The sequence below is a fragment of the Monodelphis domestica genome, chromosome X (assembly GCF_027887165.1).
Source record: "Monodelphis domestica isolate mMonDom1 chromosome X, mMonDom1.pri, whole genome shotgun sequence".
NCBI lineage: Eukaryota > Metazoa > Chordata > Mammalia > Didelphimorphia > Didelphidae > Monodelphis > Monodelphis domestica.
Genome location: NC_077235.1, coordinates 85,921,818 through 85,928,673, shown reverse-complemented (window position 1 = coordinate 85,928,673; position 6,856 = coordinate 85,921,818).

The window sequence follows — 6,856 nt, the reverse complement described above, 5'->3', positions numbered from 1 at the left end:
TGTATTTCTGAGTTTGCTTTACACACACACACACACACACACACACACACACATATATAATACACATATTTTTACCAATTACATGTTAACCTATCCTAACCCTAAATTTCCGCAAAACTTTTCCTAAGTTATATGATCAACCTTAACTTACTCTCTCCCTTTCCTTCCACCCCCCCCCCCAGTACTGGCAGACAATTCAATCCAGTTATCCATGTATTATCATATATAACATATTCCATATTGTTCATTTTTACAAGTGAGGAATCTTATAAAACTCAAACACCCAAACACAACCCAAAATAAACAACTGAAAAATCATCTACTGTCATCTGTATTCCCACTCCAACAGTTCTCTCTCTGGAGTTAGAGAGCATCTCTGTCATAATTCCTTCAGAATTGTCCTGGGTAATTGTATTGCCAATAATAATGAAGTCTATCATGATTAACTGGCCTTTGTATCTTTTCTTGTGTAAGGTCTTTGATCATTTGGTCAATGGGAAATCTCTGCCTCAGGACCAGGGATGTGACATCCTATTTAATGTTGTATTTATCACTACTGTAATAGACCATCTTGCTCTTACAGATGAGGCAACTGAAGGGTTACACAGTTGCTCCATGACCTGGGGCAAGTTGCTTGTATTGTAGGAGCAAGAGTATGGCAACATGACCTCGGTATAATGGCTAATGTAAGCAGCAAAAACAGCTCTCCCATGGGAAAACCTGCATGTGACCATCTCTTGGCACTAAGTCTTCTTTGTTCTGTTTCCATATAATATCTAGTCTGGCCTGGGGGCAATGCAGAGTTCTACCACTATCTTGCACCAGCTTTGAAACTCCTTTGATAAATCTAAATGCGAACATGCGGGCATAGACTGCTTCTTTCTTCATTATATTGTATCTCTTGTCACATCCCTCTAAGATGGTATGCACCTTTACAGAGATGTACCAGAACTGGAAACAGATCCAATATTGTTATGTCCCTATCATCCTGGCCTCCGCAATCCCCTTTCTACTCCTTGATTGTGTAGGGTCCCTTTTTTCCTGTAGATACCACACCTTTTTCAGTATTAACTATAAATGTTTAAGTGTAGCATACCAGTTATATTAGCATCTTGAAAGTATCATTGGTGTATTGACATAGTACCTTATGTGTTCATATACCAGACTCATGGACATGTTACTTCTTGATTATTGTATTTCCAAATTTTCACTTCAAAGGACAAAAGAATTCTCTAGCAGGACATATATTTGTCACAAGGTCCTAGCTCCCACCTTCTAAGACCACATTCCACACCAAGTCACATGTATAACTAACTTCCTCCTCTATGACTATGTGGTTGTCAATTGAGCCAATGTTAAAGCATATGTCATATCACATGTTCATTAGCTACCTCCCACTCCACATTCCTGGATTCTTCAATAAAAGTTTGGAAACACGTGAAGCTCAAGGAATACCAACAGAGGAGCTCACTGGATCTCGTGTGTTTTAACTCTGTCTCTGACTCTTTGTTCCTTTGTTAGGCTCTCTCTCTCTTTAACTCCTTTATTCATTTTTCCTCAGTCTCCATTCTCCTTCTCAGGTGTCCATTCACGAAGATATTAAGTAGGAACTGCAGGCAGCTCCTACATTAAGGGAAAGCAGAATTAGAAAAGAGTCTGTAGGAGTTGGGGAAGTAGAAGTACCCATTCACCTTCATACCATTGCTGTATCCATGAGAATTTGGGGCTAGACTGAGGTTCTTAAACTTTTTTTTTGAGCCAAAGATCCCTTTGGCAGTCTGGCAAAACTTATTTTGTTGTCATTCAGTCATGTCTGTATCTTCATTACCCCATGGACCAGACTCTTCCATTCTTCACTATCTCCCCAAACCCATCCAAGTTTGCTTCTCACTTCTACTACATTATCTATTCATCTGTCATTCCCTGTTCTTTTTGCCTTCAGTCTTTCCCAATATCAAGGTCTTTTCCAATGAGTCCTGTCTTCTCAGGACAATGGTAAGTACTTTGTGCCCAAAGTATTTAAGCTTCAGCTTCAGGATTTGACCTTCTAGTCAATAGTTTGAATTTATTTCTTTAAGTATTGGCTGATTTGATCTCCTTCTGATCAAAGGACTCTCAAAAATCTTCTCTGACACCACAATTCAATAGAGTTAATTATGCAGTGCTCTACTTTCCTTATAGTCCAACCCTCACAGCTATACATTGCTGCTACTGGAAAAATCATAGCATTGATTATATGGACTTTTGTCAGAAAGATGATGTCTCTGTTTTCTAGCATGCTGCCCAGATTTGCCATAGTTTTCCTTCCAAGAAGTAAATATCCACTAATTTCATACAGTCACTGTCTGCAGTGATCTTTAAGCCCATGAATATAAAATCTGACAGTGTTTCTAGTTCTTCTCTCCTATTTGCAAGGTGGTGATGGGACCACTTGTGATGATCTTAGTTTTTTTATGTTAAGCTTCAAGCTAGCTTTTATAGTTTCCTCTTTCATCCTCATCTAGAGGATTAATTCTTTTTTTACTTTCTGCCACCAGAGTAGTATCATTTGCATACCTGAGACTGTTGCTGTTTCTCCTGGCAACCTTAATTCTGGTTTTTGATTCATCCAGTCTGGCATTCCCCATGATTTACTCTGCATATAAGGTGACATATAAATAAGGTGACAATATACAACCTTGTTGTACTCTTTTCCCAATCAGAAACCAATCAGTTGTTCCATGTTTGGTTCTAACTATTGCTTCTTGACCCTGATCCAATTCAGCCAGATGGGGGCAGATGGGTAGCTCAATGGATTGAGAGTCAGGCCTAGAGTCAGAAGGCCCTGAGTTGAAATCTGGCCTCTGACAGTTCCTAGCTGTGTGACCCTGTGCAAGTCACTTAACTCCCATTGTCTAGCCATTACTGCCCATACACAGTATTAATTCTAAGATGGGAGGTGTAAACCTTAAAATTTCTTAGACTTATGAATGTTGGAAATTTCACCATTGGGAAATTTCATACTTTGAAAAAATTTCCTACTGATAGTAAGAACTCTATTGGAATGTGAAACCCCTTGGCATGGGAGGATCCTTCTCCTCCCTACTTAAGACTACTTTAGGACAGAAACCTTTTGCTAAACAATGGAAAGGGCTTTGACCTATGCTTAAGCATAGAACAGGAAGTTCTTTGAGTCATGTTTGATTTTAGAATTGATACAATAGAGATACTTGGAATGACAGAACCAGGTCTTGGAACTTACAATCTCCACCCTACTCAGTCTACCAGGATTTAGGAAGGGCTGCAGCATAGATCAAGATTTAATTATTTGAGAATATGACCTACAACAGACATGTGCAAAGGAAACAGACCTCTGGGTGGTCCTGGGTTAAGCTAGAGCCACCATTGGCAAAGGGGAGACATAGACAGTGATTGGTAGATGTGAGAACTGAGGGGAGGGAACTTAGATGGTTTCCTTAAAGATAGCGGGGTCTGAGGGGAGGAGGAGGAGGTTTTGCTCTGAGTGAGGTGGCTCTGAAAGAGAACTGAGGAGGTTGCTCTGTTGGAGGACCAGGAGAGAAGGCTGGCTCTGAAGGAGGAGAATTCTCTGGAAACATTTCTTGAAAGGAGGCTCTCTTGAAGGTGGAGCTTGAGGTTGGCATGAGAAGCCTTACCTAGAGAGATCTTGGGTGAGTGATAAAACCAACTGACTGATTTCTATTCATTCTTATTCTTTTCTTCCTTTCTCACTTTTTCTATTGATTAATCAGTGTATTATAAATTAAATTTCTCTATAAAACCCAGTTGGCTTGGGCATATTCATAAATTGGGAATATATTCCCAGCAACCATCTTATATTTATATAAAACCAAGACACAGTAGAAAACATATTTCAGCGGTCATAATTGATATATATATATTTCCCTTGCTCCCAAACATTTTAATTATCACAGAGGCAAGGGTTAAAAAAAAGAAAATGAAGTATACTGTTGAGAAAGCTGTGAATTACAGATAATAGCAGCTAACCCAGGTTATGAGGTTCATATAACAATGGATATGAAGTGCTTGACAAAGCTCCATGGCTCTATACAAACACAAACTCACTGATGAGCCCAATTCATTAGCAAAAAGGGTTCTTGCACTGGTATGGTATCTAATAAGCTGCAGAAGCACTTTCTTAGCTCCTTAGTATCTTAACAAATTGACTCAATTTCCTCCTAACTATTGTAACTGTGAAAATGTGGGGTCCAAGACTGAGAATTGCCAAAACTGTAAAGGTTTTGGCCAAACTGTAAAGATAATTTTTAGTGTCTTGATTTATATTAAAAATAAGTGGTTGCCATGGGAAAATTCCCAAATACGAAAACACCCAAGTCAGCTGGGTTTTATGGAGATTTTAATTAATATAAATGAAGAAATTAAGGGAAGGGGAGAGAGAGAGAGAGAGAGAGAGAGAGAGAGAGAGAGAGAGAGAGAGAGAGAGAGAGAGAGAGAGAGAATAGTAGAAAGGGCCTAGGCCAAATGGCCTAGACTTGAGCCTTAAGGGAGAGAGAGTCAGTCTTTATCACTCACCACAAGATCGTCTCAAGCAAGCTCTAGTCCTTCACTGAAATCCTCAACTCCTGAACTGAGTTCAGAGGCCCTCCTCTGAACTCCTGAACTCCTCTTCAACTTCCAAACTGAACTAACTCCAAACTGAACTGAATTCTCCTTTTAAAGAGAATTTTCTTTTATGTCACCTCCCCTAAATTTTCACATTTACCAATCATAGTAGACGTTTTTCCCCAGGACTGCTCATTCTTAGTTCTCATTACTCTTGACTTCTCACCTTCTTTGTGTATATCTTCTGAGTATTTCCCATCTCTTTTGCTAAGCTTGCCTTTTGTAAGTTGCTTGACCTTTTAGTGATTAATTTAACCTTTATAGGTACTTAGCACCCTTTTGTATTAGGTCTAAAAATAGACCACCTAGCTTAGGGTTTTTGCTTCACTATAAGTATGAATTAGGGACTTTTCATTGTTCAATCAGGAGTTTACAACTTTATCTTTCCCTAAGGCACTGTTTGAGCAGGGTGAAGTAATTTTAAAGGTTCTCAATACATTCCTGACCAAGTACCTCCATTGTTACAATGGGGAATAGCTTAATCAAATCTTCTGAAGTATAGTCTGAGCAATTTGAAACAATTTTAGATTCACAATATCCTGCCCTCTTCAACAAAAGAGATAAAAGAGAGACAATCATACTGAAAAGAACTCTTTAAAAAGTTAAGTTGGCCAAATGAAAAAAGAGATACAAAATCTCACCGAGAAAAATAACTTCTTAAAAATGTAAATTGGGAAAGTGAAAGCTAATGACTCCCTGGGACAATAAAACAAAGCCAAAGAAGGAAAAAAATAGAACATATGAAATATCTCATTGGAAAAACAACTGACCTGGAAAATAGATCAAAGAGAGATAATTTAAGAATTATTGGTGGGGGCAGCTGGGTAGCTCAGTGGATTGAGAGCCAGGCCTAGAGATGGGAGTTCCTAGATTCAAATCTGACCTCAGACACTTCCCAGCTGTGTGACCCTGGGCAAGTCACTTGACCCCCATTGCCTAGCCCTTACTGCTCTTCTGCCTTGGAGCCAATACACAGTATTGATTCCAAGATGGAAGGTAAGGGTTTTTTTTTAAAGAATTATTAGAGTATTTGAAAGCCATGCTCAAATAAAGAGCCTAGATATCATATCATAAAAAAATTGTCAAAGAAAATTGCTCTAATATTTTCAATATAAAGTATCTGATGTAAAAAAGGCAGGGGTAGCAATCATGATCTCAGACAAAGCAGATGCAAAAAAGTCAGAATTAAAGAGATAATCAGGAAAACTTGTTATTGTTCATCCTTCATTTCAAAGAAAACCAATGACATCATGGAGATTTGTCTCAACTTGTGGGTGAATTGGATGTGAGACAGAGTTGCACAAAGTAGTCAGTCTCACTCTGTCTTTCAGAGACACCCAATTCCAGTGGCAAGACAAAAATCAGGATGACTAGCACTGGCTCAGGATGCAGTAAATGACCTTGATGTATTAAATATCAGTCCAGACTTTAAGTACTCTACTTCAGTTGCCTTGTTTCAATCTCCAAAATACTGTTATACACACCATATGGTGGTCCCACCAACATTTTTTACATTCCCTGTATCTTCTGAACAGTTTATCAACCACCCTTACTATTTTTTAAACCTTTACCTTCCATCCCTTCCATCTTAGAATCAATGCTGTGCATTGGTTCTAAGGCAGAAGAGTGGTAAGGGCTAGGCAATGGGGGTCAAGTGACTTGCCCAGGGTCACACAGCTGGGAAGTGTCTGAGGCCAGATATGAACCCAGGTCCTCCCATCTCTGGGCCTGGCTTTCAATCCAATGAGCCACCCAGTTGCCCCCCTACCACCTTTACTATTGTATTAGCATTCACTAGCCTTTGTGTGCTGTAAAGGGAAAGTGGGGTTAATTTTTAAAGGGTAGTTTGGTCACCACAAATTTAATTAATTCCAAAGAGATTTTATTTACAATTTATTTTCAAAATGTAGAAAGAGTGAGGCAAGAAATAAGAGGGAGAGAGGATAAGGTAATATAATCTAGCCTCAGAACTAAGTATTTTATCTCTGGTCCTTGGCTCAAAACCTAGGCAGGGGAGTTTAGTCTTCAAGCTGATAGACCTTGGCTCTTGTAGCCCAGGACCTAGGGAAGTCTTTTAGAAAAATCCAGCAGTTTAGAGACAGCCTTTCACTCACCATGAGTCAGTCTAGTCAGCAGATTCTTCTGCCCCTCTTAACCAGCCTCAACTCGAAAGCATGAGGAATTGAATTCTCACAGAAAGTTCCATTCCAAGACT